The following is a 21,168-nucleotide window of genomic DNA, read 5'->3' on the forward strand; positions in this document are numbered from 1 at the left end:
GATTCATAGGGTGTCAGGTCTCTAGGAGTGTAGGGGGACCTTTGTATGGCCAGAAGAAAGTGATGAAGTTGATAAGCACTAAACAAGTCAAGCGGAGGGTCAGAAAGCTTGGCGACAGTTTGCGTGGTCGGGAGCCCTCCCAAGGGCCACACCTCTCCCAGACGCTGTTTCCCCACCACTGTCAACTGTCGCAGTTTCTTGTTGGTAAATCCCGGTGGGAAGTCTGGATTACCTATAACCGGAGTCATTGGTGATGGCAAGGGAGCAATGTGTGTGCAGCGGAACAACCTCCGCACAACAGCCAACGTAGCTCCCACTACGGGGTGATCTCTGAGGTCTTTTGGTAGGGAGGACAGGAGCCACGGGGAGGTCAATAGGGGAATGGATCCATCCTCAATCTCCATCTCCACCCACTGCTTGTGTGGGCCATTACAATGCCAATCAACGACTCTCACTAGCAGAGTCACTCTGTAGTATTGTCTCAGATCTGGGAGACCCAGACCCCCCTTGTCCTTTGGTCTGGCAAGCAATTGCAAACGGGCTCTGGGCGGTTTGCGCGGCCAAATAAAGTCCCGGAGCAGCACCTGCAGTTGTCTGAAAAAAATTGGGGGTAACCGGATCGGTAATGTCTGGAACAAGTATAAAATCTGCGGGAGGGCCGTCATTTTGAATGCATTACAGCGCCTGAACCAGGTCAGTGTTAAAGCATGCCAGTTTCCCGAATCAGATTTCAGTCTATTCAGGAGAGGGACAAAATTAAGCGGGTACAATTGCGCCAAATCCGCTGCGATGTCAACGCCCAGGTAACGTATAGATTTTTCAGCTCAGTAGAATGGAAAAGCGGAGCGTAGCCTCTTGGCCTCACCATCCGGGACCGATATATTCAATACAGCCAAAGGTGCAATTGATTTTATAGTTTGATAGGCTGCCGTATCGCCGGAGAGCCGCGAGTATATTGGGAACCGAAATGTGTGGATTGGAGACGAAAGAAATTAGATCGTTAGCGTACGCCGCAATTTTGTGGTGTGCCGAGGGTTTGGATATGCCAGTAATATTCGGGTCATTCCGAACGTGACACATAAGTGGTTGCAGTGTCAGAATAAAAATTAGGGGAGACAGAGGGCACCCCTGTCTCGTCCCATTAGTGATGGGGAAAGAGTCCGAGCACTCTGAAAGCACCCAATCTCGTCTGATCTTGGAGGCTAAGAAGAGTCAGGCCTGGTTAGTACCTGGATGGGAGACCACCTGGGAATACCAGTTATTGTAGGCTTCTTTTTATGTTGTTGGCCTTGATTCGTTTGGTTTTTTTTTCGCTTGTTTCCCAAGGTGACCATCTTGGCATTTGTCAAGAGGGTTGAGAGTGCCCAAAGAGTTCGCTTACAGCAGCATCACCCTGAAAGAGCCCTATCTCTTCTCATCTCTGAGGCTAAGAAGGGTTGGGCCTAGTTAGTCCCTGGATGGGAGATGGCTTTGGAATACCAGGTGCCGTAGTCTTCTTTTTATGTTGTTGACATTGACCTGTTTTTTTTTCGCTTGTTTCCCAAGGTGACTATCTTGGCATTTGTCAAGAGGGTTGAGAGTGCCCAAAGAGATTGCCTATGGGCACATAAGCCTGAAAGCGCCCGATCTCCTCTGATCTCAGAGGCTAAACAGGGTCGGGCCTTGCTAGTACCTGGATTGGAGACCACCTGGGAATACTAGGTGCTGGAGGCTTATTTTTATGTTGTTGGCGTTGATTTGTTTTTTTGTTTTTTTGTTTACCAAGGTGACCATCTTGGTGTTTGTCAAGAGGGTTGAGAGTGCTTGAAGAGCTCGCCTATGGCCACATAACCCTGAAAGCACCAGATCTCGTCTGATCTCAGAGACTAAACAGGGTCGGGCCTTGTTAATACCTGGATGGGAGACCACCTGGGAATACTAGGTGCTGTAGACTTCTTCTCATGTTGTTGGCGTTGACTTGATTTTTTTGTTTGTTTCCCAAGGTGACCATATTGGCGTTAGTCAAGGTTGAGAGTGCCTGAAGGAATCTCCTATGGCCACACCACCCTGAAAGAGCCCAATCTCATCTGATCTCAGAGGCTAAGCAGGGTTGGGACCAGTTTAGTACCTGGATGGGAGACCGCCTGGGATTTCCAGATGCCGTAGGCTTCTTTTTATGTTGTGGCCATTGACCTATTTTTTTCCACTTGTTTCCAAGGTGACCATCTTGGTGTTTGTCAAGAGAGTTGAGAGTGCCTGAAGATATTGGCTACGGTCACATCACCCTGAATCTGTTCCATCTCATCTGATCTTGGAGGCTAAGCAGGGTCCGGCCTGGTTAATGCCTGGATGGGAGACCGCCTGGGAATACCAGGTGTCGTAGGCTTCTTTTTTTTTCAAATATAATTTTTTCTCCAAATAGGGGAAGACGGTCCCCCGAGTACATAATGCAACAGAGAAATACAGAGCAAAAAGCAGCTGAACAATACTTGATACAGGTATATTCGCAACTGTGAGTCTGCCTTCCATCAATCACAATGATTCGAGGCACGGATAAAGTACTGTACCAAGATCCAGGGTCACACAAACCCCAGGTCCCTCCGGCATAATCCATCCAGAGGGGGGTGTGGGGCCGTCATTCCCAATTTTCCACTCTTTCCAAAAGAGAGAGGGGGTGGAGGGGGTGAGAGATAGGGGAGGAAGGCCGAAAAGAGAAGGGTTGAAAGATCAGAAAAGGAGAAGAGGGGACAAGACACGATGGCAGCCACTGTCCAAGGGGCCAGTCAAGGAAAGCTCAGAGCACTAAGGCGATAGCAGGCGACATCCTTCCAGCGAGAATATAAAGGTATTCCAGATGTCTCAGGTTTGTTTAAAAAATTCTTGTTTACCTTGTGATGTGAGGATCAAGTCCTCCAAATGGAGGACTTGATCCTCACATCACAAGGTAAACAAGAATTTTTTAAACAAACCTGAGACATCTGGAATACCTTTATATTCTCGCTGGAAGGATGTCGCCTGCTATCGCCTTAGTGCTCTGAGCTTTCCTTGACTGGCCCCTTGGACAGTGGCTGCCATCGTGTCTTGTCCCCTCTTGGAGGACTTGATGGAGGACTTGATCCTCACATCACAAGGTAAACAAGAATTTTTTAAACAAACCTGAGACATCTGGAATACCTTTATATTCTCGCTGGAAGGATGTCGCCTGCTATCGCCTTAGTGCTCTGAGCTTTCCTTGACTGGCCCCTTGGACAGTGGCTGCCATCGTGTCTTGTCCCCTCTTCTCCTTTTCTGATCTTTCAACCCTTCTCTTTTCGGCCTTCCTCCCCTATCTCTCACCCCCTCCACCCCCTCTCTCTTTTGGAAAGAGTGGAAAATTGGGAATGACGGCCCCACACCCCCCTCTGGATGGATTATGCCGGAGGGACCTGGGGTTTGTGTGACCCTGGATCTTGGTACAGTACTTTATCCATGCCTCGAATCATTGTGATTGATGGAAGGCAGACTCACAGTTGCGAATATACCTGTATCAAGTATTGCCAACTTGATTTTTTTGTTTGTTTCCCAAGGTGACCATATTGGCGTTAGTCAAGGTTGAGAGTGCCTGAAGAAATCTCCTATGGCCACACCACCCTGAAAGAGCCCAATCTCATCTGATCTCAGAGGCTAAGCAGGGTTGGGACCAGTTTAGTACCTGGATGGGAGACCGCCTGGGATTTCCAGATGCCGTAGGCTTCTTTTTATGTTGTGGCCATTGACCTATTTTTTTCCACTTGTTTCCAAGGTGACCATCTTGGTGTTTGTCAAGAGAGTTGAGAGTGCCTGAAGATATTGGCTACGGTCACATCACCCTGAATCTGTTCCATCTCATCTGATCTTGGAGGCTAAGCAGGGTCCGGCCTGGTTAATGCCTGGATGGGAGACCGCCTGGGAATACCAGGTGTCGTAGGCTTCTTTTTTTTTCAAATATAATTTTTTCTCCAAATAGGGGAAGACGGTCCCCCGAGTACATAATGCAACAGAGAAATACAGAGCAAAAAGCAGCTGAACAATACTTGATACAGGTATATTCGCAACTGTGAGTCTGCCTTCCATCAATCACAATGATTCGAGGCACGGATAAAGTACTGTACCAAGATCCAGGGTCACACAAACCCCAGGTCCCTCCGGCATAATCCATCCAGAGGGGGGTGTGGGGCCGTCATTCCCAATTTTCCACTCTTTCCAAAAGAGAGAGGGGGTGGAGGGGGTGAGAGATAGGGGAGGAAGGCCGAAAAGAGAAGGGTTGAAAGATCAGAAAAGGAGAAGAGGGGACAAGACACGATGGCAGCCACTGTCCAAGGGGCCAGTCAAGGAAAGCTCAGAGCACTAAGGCGATAGCAGGCGACATCCTTCCAGCGAGAATATAAAGGTATTCCAGATGTCTCAGGTTTGTTTAAAAAATTCTTGTTTACCTTGTGATGTGAGGATCAAGTCCTCCATTTTTTTTAATGTTCTCTATTTTCCTAAGCCAGTTCCCCCCCTTACGAAAGTTCCCCCCCTTACGAAAGGGGGGGAACATTTTTTCCAATAGAGAGGGATGCAGGATTTCGCCGCATTTATCACATGCCATAAAATAGATTTTTTTGTACTTCTTAATGGGAATCTGTGAATGGTACAAGAGAAAGAATGCAGCCTCTTCCTGGATGGAGAAGTCTGTGAATTTTTGTGTCATGCATCGGATCTCTGTCCAGAAGTCCACCAAGCTGAGGCAGGACCAAAAAATGTGCAGCAACGTGCCCTCTTCTTCTCCACACCTCCAGCATATGTTCGAGGAAGAGGGGAAACATTTCTGCAGCTTTGATGGTGTCAAATACCACCTGGTGAGAAGTTTAAAATTCGTCTCCTGTATCTTCGTGCACAGCGACATTTTGAGAGCCAAAGTGATAATGCGTTGTCTCTGTGCTGGGGAAAATTAGCAATTAAGGTCCTTTTCCCAGTTGGCCAGACAGGTTAAGTGTGGGTAATCTGTTTGAGAGAGAATGTGGGCCAAAGGGCCTTCGCTCCTGCATAGAGTCTCGAACTCCGTCTGAGGGCGGGCGAACGTTTGAGGATTGGGGATGGAATGGAGAAAATGATGTCGTTGCGCCGCTCTCCAAAAAGGCAGTTGGAAAGCCCTGTCGGATCTGTTAGGGTTGAGAAAGAAGGCCATTTTCCATCAATGACGAATTTAGATGCATTGTCTAGGTTGGAATTTCTAAGTGGGTCCCCAGTTCAAAGGTTGGATGGCCACGTATAGGGAATAGGGGGGAAGTCAAAGACGTGAGTGTGTTTTGGGTAGCGATCAGGTGACTGACTTTCAACTAAGCCCCTATAGTGGGATGTGACATAAATTCTGTGGGTAAATACTTATAGCACCACATGGCGCTTCTTATTCGGGATTCGGGAGTGAGCTTAGAAAATTTGTTTCGATTCCAGTCCAATACACGCCCCAGATGGGAGGCCAGGTAGTAGCGTCGCAAGTTAGGGAGAACCAACCCTCCCTGTTGTTTAGACAATGTCAGCTGTGACCGCTTAGGTCTGGGATTTTTGTGGGCCCAGTTAAATTGAGTGAGCAAGGATTGAGCTTGCTTAAAAAACAGGACTGGAATCTGGATCGGGAGAGCTTGGAAAAGATAAGTAAATTTAGGGAGTATGTTCATTTTAATGAGATTGCATCTGCTGAACCAGGAATGGAGGCCAGAATGCCACCCGTGAAGCAAACTGCGGATCTTAGTGACAAGGGGTGGGGGGAAGTTCAACATAAACGTACGCGCGATGTCCGGTGGAATGTAAGTACGTGAGTATATCTTACTTATCCATGCCAGCATCCGTTCACTCAGACCTATATGGCGAAGGACCGAGAACATTAATGTCCATTTGACCCGATCAAAAGCCTTCTCGGCATCAGTACTCATGAAAAGACAAGGGGTCCCAGATGACTTTGCTTTACGGATCAGGGTAAGCACCTTAGTGGTGTTGTCCCTATCTTCCCTGGTGGGAATAAAACCTAACTGGTCAATATGTATAAGGGACTACAAGTGATGTGCCAATCACGTGGCGAGGAGTTAGAGAATAGTTTTAGGACCGAATATTGGAGGGAAATGGGTCTGTAGCTCCCACATAGGCCCGGGTCTTTGCCCTCCTTAGGTATCAACGAGATGTGGGCTCTAAGGGTATCCTCAGGAAAATCCCCATTCGAGCTCAGAGTATTAAATAAATTCACCAAGCGCGGGCCGAGAATAGGGAGGAAGGTCTTAAAGTATTGTGCGGTATATCCGTCAGGGCCCGGAGCCTTACCCACCTTCGGAGGTCCCACGGCCGTCTGGACTTCTTCCAGTGTGATCGGGTCCTCCAAGTACTCCCGTGATTCCGATGAGAGGGTTGGTAGACCAGAACCGGTTACATATCTGTCTATATTGTCCTGTCCAGACCCTGAATCGGGCAGGTTGTAGAGATCAGAGTAACATTTTTCAAAGACTTCGACTATTTGGGTTGGGGTAGAGGCCCTCTGGCCATTCTCATCTATCAACTGTGGTATGTAAGAGCCAGATTTCAACTCCTTTACCCACCTGGCTAAGATTTTTCTGCATTTGTCCTCTGACTCCTACGTCAGTTTACGACAAAACTGGAGTGCCGCTTTCGCTTTATAATGGAGTAGGACAGCAATATGGGTATGGAGTGTCCCCAATTCAATCTCTAAGGTCCGTAAGGGGGTATGTTTATGTTTCGCTTCCACAGAGGCAAGTTCACGAAACAGATTAGCAAGCTGTTCCTTCCGTGTTCGTTTGATGCGCGCCCCGTGCCTGATAAGTACCCTGCGGAGTACTGACTTGTGAGCCTCCCAAATTATCCCCGGGTCACAGTCCTGCTTTAGTTTTCTTGGAAATAAAGGTCCAATTCCCTGGTCACATCTGCTAAAACTTCCGGTATCTGGAGGAGGCTCTCATTAAGGTGCCAGAATAGAGACCTAGGTGAGGGGTAGGGAGCGAGGAGCAAGAGGCAGAAGTGTCAACCGATGGCGAAAGGGGACATTAAAGTCCCCACCTAATATCAATTGGCCCTCCCGAAAGTCACATAACGTGTCTTGGTGATCATTGGGAGCGTACACAGTGGCAAATGTAAAAAGGCGCTCTCCAATGTGGCCCCTAAGAAAAAGATATTGGCCCCCAGGGTCCACCAGAGAATCCTGGAGAACCCAGGGGAGCCTGCTAGAGATCAGAATGGAGAGGAGGGGTTAGTAGAGTGGTAGACCTTAGGGAAGGATCTCGACCATAGAAAGGGGAGGCTAGTATTTTTAAAATGTGTTTCTTGTATAAAGGCCACATCAGTACAGGATGTGTTCAGTTCTCACAGGAGGATCCACCGTTTTTCAGGGGAGTTTAGTCCCTTAACGTTTAGAGAGGTGACCTTGACTGAGTCTGCCATCGCTCCTCGGGGAGGGGGAGGGGGACATCAGAGAAAAGCAAAGAAAGTTGAACCAAGGTAGGTTTTGGGTAGGTAATGCATGGCGGGAACTAAGGGGGAGAAAGGAAGGGCAAATGCAAGGAAAGGTAAAGGGAAAAAGAGGCCGGGCACCTCAACCCCAGGGGGAGAGGGAAATTAAAGGTTGTCCGCACTCAACAGTACAGGAAGGGTATACTAAAACAGCACAATTATGCTATAGCGCTTACCAGATGTACACTGGGTTTAACGCGCTGTCCTACTTGGGTAATTGGGTAGACAGGTTGGAGAGGGAGCCCCCGAATCCTAGTCCCCCCAGCCCCGGCAGTGGTAAATGTCACGTCTGATACCGGTATGCAAATAAAAGACAATCAGTAACATTAAAGAAACAAAAAACAATAGTATAACCAAAACAGAGGTAGAGCATATAACTGTTAGCACTGAGGGGTCTCCTCGGCTCGCCCTAAACGTAGGCATGCACGAGGGAGCCCGTCACAACAGAAAAGGCATCACAGAATGGGATCCACCACCCCCCGTCCCATACCCCTAAAGTACATGCAGTCCCCGAACAAATGCATTTCTCCCTTTGGCAGATTGTCCTCTCCTTACCCCCTCTCCCCCGTCCACGCCCCGGGGGGAAAAGGGGCAGGGAAGGGGGGAAAGAGGGAGTGGAAGGGGGGAAAGGGGGAGTGGAAGGGGGAAAGGGGGAGGGAAAGGAGGGAAGGGAAGGGTGGGAAGGGGGGGAAGGGAGGGGGGAAACAGGGGAGAGGGGACAAACATGCAGAAATGTCAAGTCCTTTAGCGCACTCCCACCAGCAAACACCCGGACCCCATAAATTTCAACTCCTCCCCTCCATGGTCACCACATCAAGATGAAAGAGAAGCAGCCCTGGTCGGTGCATGGAAAATCCGGCAGGCCAGGGGCTGGGGCCACCATCCCTCCATCCAATGGGAGACTTCACCCGAGCAGCAGTCCTGGGGCCCGCCAATTAGTGTCTCTCCTGCATCTCCAGAGGGAGGCTGGGACTGCCCAAACAGTAAGGGGTAAATCCTCCAGGGGGGTCCAGAGTCACCCTGGAGGGAAGCAGTGTCTCGTACCAATAGGCTCAATAAATAAGTCATCCAGGGTCCCCGAAAGCTGCAGAAGGCAATGTCGGCAAAGAGTAGGTGGGAGCCAGGGGGAGGGGACACATATGCGGGAATGTCAAGCCCTTCCAGTACAGCGCATTAGGTATCACTCAGACCCCCCAAAGTGCAAATCCCCCATCTAAGGTCAAGACTCCAGAAGGGAAGATGAGCCGCCCTGGTCTGTACATGAAAGAACCTGCTGCCAAGGGGTTGGGGCCATCATCCCTTCCTCCAATGGGAGATGCCACCGGCATGACAGCCCCGTGTCCTGTCAAGTGGTGCCCCTCTGACAATGTCGTTGTGGTATATGTGGAGCATCCAGGGAGAGGCAGGGACCACCCAAACAGTGAGGGGTAAAGCCTCCAAGGGGGACCGGTGTCAGACAGGAGGATAGCGGTGTCTTGTACAAGTTGGTTAATTAGACAAGTCATCCAGTGTGTTTCTGTGAGCAGCGGAAAGAAAGGTCGGTAAGGATTATGAATGGGTGGGGGCCAGGGAGTGCATAAAACTGCCACCAGATGACCGGGGCAGAGAGGGCAAGGGGATGAAAGTCATATCTGGTAGGTGGGGGCGGGGGTGAGGAGTGTCCCTCATATTACTCACGTTGGCCATACCTCAAAGCTGAGCGCTCTGCATACCCAGGACGTTCTTCTGTATAATCTAGCCTATCTGTACACATTAGTCGGTCCTCTGTATACACTAGTCTGTCATATATACACTAGTGTATATAGATAGGCTAGATTATACAGAAGAACGTCCTGGGTATGCAGAGATGGAGGCTAGGGTATACAGAGAGAGAGGCTAGAGTATGCATACTTGCTAGTGTATACAGACGGACTAGTGTATACAGAAGACCGGCTAGTTTATATAGGGAGGCTAATGTGTGCAAAAGACAGGCTAGTGTATACAAATAGGCTAGATTATAGAGAAGAACATCTTGGGTATGCAGAGAGAGAGGCTGGGTTACACAGAGAGGCATGTGTATGCAGACTTGCTAGTGTATACAGACGGACTAGTGTATACAGAGAGGCTTGGGTATACAGAGAGCTAATGTATAAAGAGCAGCTAGTGTATACAAAAGACATCCAAGGGTATACAGAGAGACTCGTGTATGCAGAAGACCGGCTAGTTTATACAGAGAGGCTAAAGTGTACAAAACACAGGCTAGATTATACAGAAGAATGTCCTGGGTATGCAGAGATGGAGGCTAGGGTATACAGAGAGAGAGACTGTGTTACACAGAGAGGCAGGAGTATGCAGACTTGCTAGTGTATACAGATGGACTAGTGTATACAGTAGACCGGCTAGTTTATACAGAGAGGCTAATGTGTACAAAAGACAGGCTAGTTTATACAGATAGGCTAGATTATACAAAAGAACGTCCTGGGTATGCAGAGATGGAGGCTAGGGTATACAGAGAGAGAGTGAGGCTGGGTTACACAGAGAGGCAGGAGTATGCAGACTTGCTAGGGTATACAGAGAGAGAGGCTAGAGTATGCATACTTGCTAGTGTATACAGGCGGACTAGTGTATACAGAAGACCGGTTAGTTTAAACAGAGAGGCAAATGTGTACAAAAGACAGGCTAGTGTATACAAATAGGCTAGATTATAGAGAAGAACGTCCTGGGTATGCAGAGATGGATGGCTAGTGTATACAGATAGGCTAGATTATACAGATAGGCTAGATTATACAGAAGAACGTCCTGGGTATGCAGAGATGGAGGCTAAGGTATACAGAGAGAGAGGCTAGAGTACGCATACTTGCTAGTGTATACAGATGGACTAGTGTATACAGAGGACCGGCTAGTTTATACAGAGAGGCTAATGTGTACAAAAGACAGGCTAGTGTATACAAATAGGCTAGATTATAGAGAAGAACGTCCTGGGTATGCAGAGAGAGAAGTTGGGTTACAAAGAGAGGCTAGTGTATGCAGACTTGCTAGTGTATACCGGTGGACTAGTGTATACAGAGAGGCTTGGGTATACAGAGAGCTAATGTATAAAGAGATGCTAGTGTATACCGACGGACTAGTGTATACAGAGGACCGGCTAGTTTATACAGAGAGGTTAATGTGTACAAAAGACAGGATAGTTTATACAGATAGGCTAGATTATACAGAAGAACGTCCTGGGTATGCAGAGATGGAGGCTAGGGTATACAGAGAGAGAGAGCGAGGCTGGGTTACACAGAGAGGCAGGAGTATGCAGACTTGCTAGTGTATACAGATGGACTAGTGTATACAGTAGACCGGCTAGTTTACACAGAGAGGCTAATGTGTACAAAAGACAGGCTAGTGTATACAGATAGGCTAGATTATACAGAAGAAGGTCCTGGTTTATGTAAGAGATGGAGGCTAGGGTATGCAGAGAGAGAGGCTTGGTTCCACAGACTTCCTAGTGTATACAGACGGACTAGTGTATACAGAGGACCGGCTAGTTTATACAGAGAGGCTAATGTGTAGAAAAGACAGGCTAGTGTATACAGATAGGCTAGATTATACAGAAGAACGTCCTGGGTATGTAGAGATGGATGCAACTACCTTTGAAACATATAAAGTGCTTTTTTCATATTTTGGTGCTGTTAAAAAGTGGTGTGTTGTCAGTGGTGATATCAATGTGACAGTTAATGTGGAGAACTACAACTATTCAAAATAGAGCAAAAGAGTGCTAAAGTTTATTTTGTTAAGTCATTGACTGATAGACGTTAAGTAATTGGCCGTTATTGGTTTGGCAGTACATGGTTTATTTTGATGTAAGATAGTTTTATTCTCTACTTATAGCCGAGTTTTAGACGACTTTATTATTAGCATTATTCGCATTATTCATATATATTATGCAGAGTGTAAGTATTGCAGTGAGACGATATTGCTTTTAAAAGATTTGTATTATTATACATAGCATTGTTAGCAGACCAATAGGACAATTTACATGGCTTAATATTGCAGAGCGTAATTTATCAGGAAAGAGATCCAAAGCGTTAGTTGCAGTAGCTTCATAAAACTGAGATATCGTTGCATTACTCTAAATTTAAAAGTTGTTCCGGTAGCACTGAAAAGACGATATTAGATGAGTGATCTACACATTTCGTTTACTATTTCACTATACCGGCTAAATGTTAATATGTTAATATGTGCTGCGTGTAAGGTAGAAATTAGATGGTTTAGTGTGAGCTGGTTTACCAGGATTTAGAGATAGTAATCTGTTTATACTAGTAATAAATATAGCAAAATAACTATAACGGGTTTAAGTGGAAATACACGAAATAACAGCAACAACGTGTGTAGGTTTTTATCAATCAAGTTAATTACGTGTCAACAGCTAAATATTCTGCAATAGCAGAGATTAAGTATTGCAGTCGCAATGCGATCGGAAGCGTTAGTTGCAGTAGCTCCAAAATGACTGAGAAATCATTTCATTACTCTAAATTTAAAAGTTATCCCGGTAGCACTGAGTGGACTGATATTAGATGAGTGATCGTTCTAGTACAAATTCAGTTTCCTATAGCAGAGAGATACCAGTTACTGTGAGACGAGTAATTAAACTGTTCACGGTAGCATTGCATTACTCTTAACATGTGCAGCGTGTAAAGAAGCAATAAGATGGTTTTGTATTATCCTAAAATTAGCAGTATACGTAATAAAGGTGAGTAGGTAACCTGGATTTAGACATAGCAAACTCTATAATCTAATTTAGCAAAATTAGAAAGGATAATATTGAGACAGTATATACAGGTAGAGTTTAAGTGGAAATACACAAAATATCTAGCTTACCTTTACATTGTTCAATAGAGCGTTGCAAAGTAATACCAAGGCAAAATGTCGGAATAGCAATTAGATGAGATGATTGCTGTAATCATGAAATATCAGCAACGACTAGGTTTCTATCGGATGAGAAAGTATAATAACTGGCAAAGTATGACATGGCAAAGAGACAAATTGCATTAGAGATGTGAGATGGACATGAAATGTCAATCCCCATTGGTTACTTACATGTAAACGCGGCTACATACAGCAAAGTGTGAGCTAAGCAGCTAAAGGGTATTTAAGAGTAAATTGACGTAGCTTGAAAATTCCAACGTGTAAATCGTTCCATTAATTATGCTACGCACGAAGACGGCTTACACTGACTGTTTTCCGTGGAAACTGGTCATCGGCATAATGTATCAGTAATCATGAACATTAATAGTGATAGACAGCTTACATTAGGATGTATGCATGATGTGAATGTAAAATGAATGTAAAATAGTTGCATTATGTGTTATTAATGTAATCAAACTGTATTGCTTTGCTTTGCTACTGCAACCACTTCTCAATCAAGTAAACCGTCCCACTGCTTTTCTCACATTTTGCCGCTGTTAAAAAATGTGTTGCAAGTGTTATGTGTTACAAATGGTTATCAGTGTGACAGTTAATGTGGAGAAGAAGTAATACACAAAATAGAGTCAGAAAGAGAATCCTATTGCATAGAGGTAGCGAGAGATGGTTGCATTAATCTTAATGTGCAGTGTGTAAAAGGTTTTAAAAAGATGGTTTTGTGTGACTTTTGCTTTAACGTAAAATTAGCTGTAGACTTTATAACTTGATACAATGATTTAGAGATAGTAATCTCTATAAAATAATAATAATAAGTATAGCAAAACAAATTAGGAAAATTTTGAGGCAGTATGTATAGGTCGAGATATAGTGAATACACAAAAGGGATCAAGGGATAGTAGCAAAGTCAAGGGATAAATGCAAAGGTACTCTATTTAACAGTAAATTGACGTAGCTTGCAAATTCCAACGTGTAAATCGTTCCATTAATTTTGATGCTCAAGAAGACGGCTTACACTGACTGTTTTCCGTTTCCACTGGAAAGAGAATCCTATTGCATAGAGGTAGCGAGAGATGATTGCATTACTCTTAATGTGCAGTGTGTAAAAGGTTTTAAAAAGATGGTTTTGTGTGAATTTTGCTTTAACGTAAAATTAGCTGTAGACATTATAACTATGGTTAGGTTTACAAAGATTTAGAGTTAGTAATCTCTATAATATAATAATAATAAGTATAGCAAAACAAATTAGGAAAATATTGAGGCAGCATATATAGGTCGAGATAAAGTGAATACACAAAAGGGATCAAGGGATAGTTGCAAAGTCAAGGGATAAATGCAAAGGTACTCTATTTAATAGTAAATTGACGTAGCTTGCAAATTCTAACGTGTAAATCGTTCCATTAATTTTGTTACGCACGAAGACGGCTTACACTGACTGTTTTCTGGAAAGAGAATCCTATTGCATAGAGGTAGCGAGAGATGGTTGCATATGGCAGAAAGACGGCTTACACTGCTTTTCTCACATTTTGCTGCGGTAAAAAGAAATGTTTTGTCACTGTGTTCTAACTGTGACAGATAAGGTGGAGAAAAAGAAGTAATACAGTACATGACAGCTGATACTGGTTGAGTAATAAAACTGTTTTATTAAGATGTAAGACTAGTTTTATTCTCTACATATAGGCTTTTCAGAGAGTTGTATAATATAGGCGACCAATAGGACATTTAAATGGCTTAATATTGTAGGGAGGAAGTATCGCAGTTCAAAGGTAAGAGATTGAAAGCTTAGCTTGAAAATGGCCGAGAAATAGTTGCGTTAGTCTAAATTTAAAGGATATGCCGGTACCAATGAGAAAGCTTATATTAGACTAGTTGATCTTTGCATTACGCAATCCTATTATTATTATTATTATTATTATTATTATTAAGATCATAGTGCAGAGAGATACTCAGTTAATGTCAGAGATACTCGGTCAATGTCAGAAAAGCAATAAAACTGTTTACATCGTTAGAGAGCGATAGTTACATTACTCTTAGTATGTGCAGCATGTCTGGTAGCAAATGGATGGTTTTGTGAACATTTTGCATTAAGGTACAATTAGCGGTAGAACTCATGGAAGTGAATAGATTTAAGCGGATTTTGAGATAGTACTCTCCATTTCTAATAAGAAATAAAGAAAAATAAGTCAGGATGGTGTGTCAGGACTGTCACATACTCACAGTTCCGGTACAAATATGCAAAATAGAGCAAAAGAGTACATGGTTTATTTTGATGTATGATAGTTTCATTGCATGCTTGATGTGGATGATTAAAATCGTGTAGTGATCTATATTTAGCATAAGAATGAAAAGGCATAACCTGGCAATGAGACAAACTCCATTAGAGATGTGAGCTAGATGAAATGATGAGATGTCTCTGTATAGCCCAGATTGTCTTCTGTTATCACTTAGCCTACCCTCTAAATTCACTAGCCTCTCTATATACACCAGCATGTTTACACTAGCCGGTCTTCTGCATACAATAGCCTGTCTTCGATATACACTAGCCTATGTTCTGAATACACTGGCCCGTCTTCTGTCTTCTGTATGCCCTAGCCTGTCTTCTGTATACATTAGTCTCTCTGTATAAACTAGCATCTCTGTATACCCCAAACTGTCTTCTGTAAAAACTTGTCTCTCTTTATAGCCTGTCTAGCCTTTCTTCTGTACACACTAGCTTCTCTGTATACACTAACCAGGCTTCTATATACAATAGCTTCACTCTATGCACTAGCCTCTCTGTATAATCTAGCCTCTCTATATACCCTCTCTCTATATATAGTGTTCTGCATCTCCGTAGTGGTAGCCTCTCCGTAGAAGCCAGCCTTTATTCTGTATTCACTAGCCTTTCTTCTGTATGCTGTAGTCTTTTATATATACTAGCTTCTCTGTACACCCTTGCATCTCTGTAATACACTAAACCCTCTGTATACCACAGCCTGTCTTCTGTATACACTAGACTGTAAACACTAGCTAGAATACACCAGCCTGTCTTCTGTACCCACTAGAATCTCTGTATACACTACCCAGTCTTCTGTATACACTGTCAGCTTGCATGTATACCCAAGCCTGTCTTCTGTATACACTAGTCTCTCTATATCCACTGTCCTATCTGTATACACTCGACTCTCTCTATACACTAACCTCTCTATATACACTAACATCTTTGTATATACTAGCCTCTCTTTAAATTAGCCTCTCTGTGTACCCCAGCCTCATTGTTTACTCTAGCATCTCTGTATACTCAAGCCTATCTGCTTACACGAGTCTGTATTCTGTATTCACTAGCCTGTATTCACTAGCCTTATATATACTAGCTTCTCGCTTCTCTGTACACCCTTGCATCTCTGTACACTAGACTCTCTGAATACACTAAACCCTCAGTATACCACAGCCTGTCTTCTTTATACATTAGACTGTAAAAACTAGCTAGAATACACCAGCCTGTCTTCTTTACCCAATAGACTCTCTGTATGCACTACTCAGTCTTCTGTATACACTGTCAGCTTTGATGTATACCCAAGCCTGTCTTCTGTATACACTAGTTTCTCTATATGCACTGTCCTTTCTGTATACTCTCGACCCTCTCTATACATTAACCTCTCTATATACACTAACATCTTTGTATATACTAGCCTCTCTTTAAATTAGCCTCTCTGTGTACCCCAGCCTCACTGTTTACTCTAGCATCTCTGTATACTCAAGCCTATCTACATACACGAGTCTTCTGTATTGTGTATTAACTAGCCTTTCTTCTGTATGCTGTAGTCTTCTATATATACCAGCTTCTCTGTACACTCTTGCATCTCTGTAAACACTGTGTAAACTAGCCAGTCTTATGTATACACTCGCCGACTGTATACACTAGACTCTCTGAATACACTAAACTCTCTGTATACCACAGCCTGTCTTCTGTATACACTAGACTGTAAAAACTAGCTAGAATACACCAGCCTGTCTTCTGTACCCACTAGACTCTCTGTATACACTACCCAGTCTTCTGTATAGAATGTCAGCTTTCATGTATACCCTTTCTGTATACACTAGCTTCTCTATATGCACTGTCCTTTCTGTATACACTCGACTCTCTCTATACACTAACCTCTCTATATACACTAACATCTTTGTATTTGTCTTTAAACTAGCCTCTCTGTGTACCCCAGCCTCACTGTTTACTCTAGCATCTCTGTATACTCAAGCCTATCTACATACACGAAACCTGTATTCTGTATTCACTAGCCTTTCTTCTGTATGCTGTAGTCTTCTATATATACCAGCTTCTCTGTACACCCTAGCACTGTAACAGTACTAGGTTCCTGTATTACAGAAACAGAACACCAGCAATAAGGTGTATACTGTGCAGGAGGCACACAACACCGACTCTAACTTCTGCACTGCAGATGCATGTATTGCAGAAATTGAACACCAGTAATAAAGGGTAGCTTCAGGTGTGTACTGTGCAGGAGGCACATAACACCCACTGTAACAGTGCTAGGTTCCCAAGCAGTAAAGAGCGTCCTCTTTCCCTGACCACCGCAACACACTATACAAGGCCGCCATGCTGGCGGCCTTATATAGTGTGGGGTGTGTACTAAACCCCCCTGAGCTATAATTGGCCACAGGAATCCTGCCTGTGGTGAATTGTGGCTCTCCTCACACAGGATGTCACATCTGTTCTTATTATATAGAACCTATTATGCTCCTCGTAAACTTTTTCAGTTTGGCCGAACGGCCGGACGCAAGTTGCCCCCGGTGCGGGAACATGGGGGGAGACATGATGCACATGTTTTGGAGATGCCCGAAGTTGATCCGCTACTGGACAGAGGTGACAGGAACCATTGATCGGGTCGTTGGAACCTCCACCAGGATGGAGGCGAAGTATTGTCTCCTGGGATTAGTTGAAGGAGTTGGAAACCCGGGAAGTAGCCAGATGGCAGTTCTGAGATGCCTATTTCAGGCAAGGAAACTGATTGCCCAACCCTGCTTAGCCTCCAATTTTGGCAATGACTTGTTTTTTTTTTCGCTTGTTTCCCAAGATGACCATGTTGGCGTTTGTCATGATGGTTGAGAGTGCCCGAAGAGATCGCCTATGGCCCCATCCCCTTGAAAGTGCCTGATCTTGTCTGATCTCGGAGGCTAAGCATTGTCGGGCCTGATTAGTAACTGGATGGGAGACCAACTGGGAATACCAGGTGCCGTAGCATTCTTTTTATGTTGTTGGCGTTGACATGGTTTTTTTTTTCCGCTTGTTTCCCAAGGTGATCATCTTGGCATTTGTCAAGAGGGCTGAGAGAGCCCAAAGAAATCTCCTACGGCCACATCCCCCTGAAAGTGCCCGATCTTATCTGATCTCAGAGGCTAAGCAGGGTCCGGCCTGGATAGTACCTAATTAAAGGTGCCGTAGGAATCTTTTTATATTGTTGGCTTTGACCTGTTTTTCTTTCGCTTGTTTCCCAAGGTGACCATTTTAGCATCAGTCAAGAGTTTTGAGTATGTCCCAAAGCGTTCGCCTGAGGTCACATCACCCTGAAAGCGCCCGATCTCAGAGGCTAAGCAGGGTCTGGGTCAGATGGGAGACCGCCAGGGTCTATGTTGTTGGGGTTGACCTTTTTTTTTTTCACTTGTTTCCCAAGATAACCATCTTGGTATTTGTCAAGAGGGTTGAGAGTGTCTAAATAGAACACCTATGGCCACATCACCCTGAAAGTGCACAATCTCATCTGATCTCGGAGGCCTAGCAGTGTACAGCCTGGTTAATACCTGTATGGGAGACCATCTGTGAATACCAGGTGCCGTAGGCTTCTTTTTATGTTGTTGGCTTTTACCTGTTTATTTTCGCTTATTTCCCAAGGTGACCATCTTGGTGTTTAACAAGAGGGTTGAGAGTGCCCAAAGAGATCACCTACGGCCCCATCACCCTGAAAGCGCCCAATCTCATCTGATCTCAGAGGCTAAACAGTGTCGGTCCTGGTTAGTACCTGGATGGGAGACCGCCTGGAAATACCAGGTGCCATAGACTTCTTTTTTTGTTGTTGGCTTTGAACTGTTTTTTTCGCTTGTTTCTCAAGGCGACCATCTTGGCGTTTGTCAAGAGGGTTGGGCGTGTCTTGAAGAGAACGCTTACGGCCACATCACACTGAAAGCACCCGATCTCGTCTGATTTCAGAGGCTTAGGAGCATCAGGACTGGTTAGTACCTGGGTGGGAGACTGCCTGGAAAGACCAGGTGACATAGAAGGATCTGGTCTGGTTAGTGTCTTGATTGGGAGATCGCCTGGGAATACCGGATGCCGTAGGATTATTTTTATGTTGTTGGCTTTGACCTGTTTTTTTTCCCTTGTTTCCCAAGGTGACCATCTTGGCATTTGTCAAGAGGGTTGAGAGTGCACAAAGAAATTGCCTACGGGCACAACACCCTGAAAGCGCCCAATCTCGTTTGGTCTCAGAGGCTAAGCAGGGTTGGGCCTGGTTTGTACCTGGATGGGAGACCGCCTGGGTTTTCCAGATGCCGCAGGCTTCTTTTTATGTTGTTGGCGTTGACTTGTTTTTTTTGTTTGTTTCCCAAGGTGACCATCTTGGCGTTTGTCAAGAGGGTTGAGCGTGCATTTGATCTCAGAGGCTAAGCAGGGTTGGGACATGGTTAGTACCTGGATGGGAGACCGCCTGGGATTTCTCGATGCCATAGGCTTTAGTTTTAAGTTGTTGGCATTGACTTATTTTCTTTATTTTTATTATTCTTTTATTAAGTAGAACAACATAAATATAACAGTCAACCATACAGCATGACCCAGGGTCACAATTACATGCCAACAAAAAATAGGCAGCCAAATAACTCTGGGTTCTCAGAGGGGAGTCCTACAGTTTCATGCAGAAAATAGAGAAACCCCACCTCCGACATGTAGTACAGTATAACTAGTGCAGCTCCGTTCGGACAAATGTAATCATGGAGAACAACTGGGACCACAGTGAGCCAGCTTATCATGACCTACGTGAACCAGAGTAAAATATGAGCCGGTCATGTCCAGAACCCTGGGGTTCTTCTGGGTCCCGAAGGCTAGTAAGGAGACAAGGCATAGTCAAAAGGGAGGACGGGGGAAGAAGAGAGTGCAAAGACGGAGAGAGAGGAGGTGGGGGGATGGCGACGGGGAAAAAAAGAAAAATAAAGACAAAAAGGAGGGGGGGAATGCCACCCAGGGCAGACATGGCCTACGTAGGTAAACGTTAGATGTTCAGTCGTTTTCTGGGACGGAGGCACTGCTCACCTCCCGAATGTAGTCTCGAGTACCAGTAAAATACCTCCAGGGCCTTCATGTAACACTAAATGCCTCTTCAGTGTTGTGAAGGGTGGCGGTCAATTCTTCTATCCGGAGAATATGATTGACTTTGGAATACCACAGCACCTTGGATGGGGGCTGAGGCTGCCTCCACAGTGCGGGAATGCAGGCCCAGGCGGCATTCAGGAGTTGCATCGTGAGGGGTTTTTTTGTATTTTCGAACAGGCTGTTCGGTCAAGTGTTGGAGGAAAGTTCCTCAAGGTCGGGCATGCCCAGAAAAGGTGTCCCATGGTCCCCATATCTGAATTTCACCTCCAACAAACATCCGGGATCGATCTATCCATTTTATTCAGAAGGTATGGGACTCTATACCAGCGTGAGACTATCTTGTATCTTGATATTGGTTTGCGATGGAAGCTTTATGTACTAAGGTCAGGATCTTCCCTATCTGTTGTGGGGTAAATGTGATGCCTAAGTCCCTCTCCCATTTGTGGATAAATGGTGGGGGTCGACTCCTCCTCCTGACTACTCAATAGGTTGTACAGAAGGGAGAGGGTGTGTCGCACAGGTTCCCTTTTGTGACAGATGGATTTATAGGGTGTCAGGTCTCTAGGAGTGTAGGGGGCCCTTTGTATGGCCAGAAGAAAGTGACGAAGTTGATAAGCACTAAACAAGTCAAGCGGAGGGTCAGAAAGCTCGGCGACAGTTTGCGTGGTCGGGAGCCTTCCCGTGGGCCACACCTCTCCCAGACGCTGTTTCCCCACCACTGTCAACTGTCGCAGTTTCTTGTTGGTAAATCCCGATGGGAAGTCTGGATTACCTATAACCGGAGTCATTGGTGATGGCAGGGGAGCAATGTGTGTGCAGCGGAACAACCTCCGCACAACAGCCAACGTAGCTCCCACTACGGGGTGACCTCTGAGGTCTTTTTGTAGGGAGGACAGGAGCCACGGGGAGGTCAATAGGGGAATGGATCCATCCTCAATCTCCATCTCCACCCACTGCTTGTGTGGGCCATTACAATGCCAATCAACGACTCTCGCTAGCAGAGTCACTCTGTAGTATTGTCTGAGATCTGGGAGACCCAGACCCCCCTTGTCCTTTGGTCTGGCAAGCAATTGCAAACGGGCTCTGGGCGGTTTGCGTGCCAAAATAAAGTCCCGGAGCAGCACCTGCAGTTGTCTGAAAAAAATTGGGGGTAACCGGATCGGTAATGTCTGGAACATGTATAAGATCCGAGGGAGGGCCATCATTTTGAATGCATTACAGCGCCCGAACCAGCTCAGTGTTAAAGCATGCCAGTTTCCCAAATCAGATTTCAGTCTATCCAGGAGAGGGACAAAATCAAGCAGGTACAATTGCGCTAAATCGGCTGCGATGTCAACGCCCAGTTAACGTATAGATTTTTCAGCCCAGTAGAATGGAAAAGAGGAGCGGAGCCTCTTGGCCTCACCATCTGGGACCGATATATTCAATACAGC

General features: G+C 45.3%; 4 pseudogenes; all 4 read left to right on the forward strand.

Annotated features, from left to right (window-relative positions):
- Window positions 1–1,814: 1,814 nt before the first annotated feature.
- LOC143936463 (5S ribosomal RNA) lies at window positions 1,815–1,933 on the forward strand (annotated as a pseudogene).
- Window positions 1,934–2,028: 95 nt separating this feature from the next.
- On the forward strand, window positions 2,029–2,148 carry LOC143936735 (5S ribosomal RNA; annotated as a pseudogene).
- Window positions 2,149–3,591: 1,443 nt separating this feature from the next.
- Window positions 3,592–3,711, forward strand: LOC143936736 (5S ribosomal RNA; annotated as a pseudogene).
- A 14,603-nt stretch (window positions 3,712–18,314) lies between these two features.
- On the forward strand, window positions 18,315–18,433 carry LOC143937206 (5S ribosomal RNA; annotated as a pseudogene).
- Window positions 18,434–21,168: the final 2,735 nt, after the last annotated feature.

Source organism: Lithobates pipiens, unplaced genomic scaffold (genome assembly GCF_037356315.1).
Source record: "Lithobates pipiens isolate NorthernLeopardFrog02 unplaced genomic scaffold, aLitPip1_a1.2 Scaffold_28, whole genome shotgun sequence".
Lineage (NCBI taxonomy): Eukaryota > Metazoa > Chordata > Amphibia > Anura > Ranidae > Lithobates > Lithobates pipiens.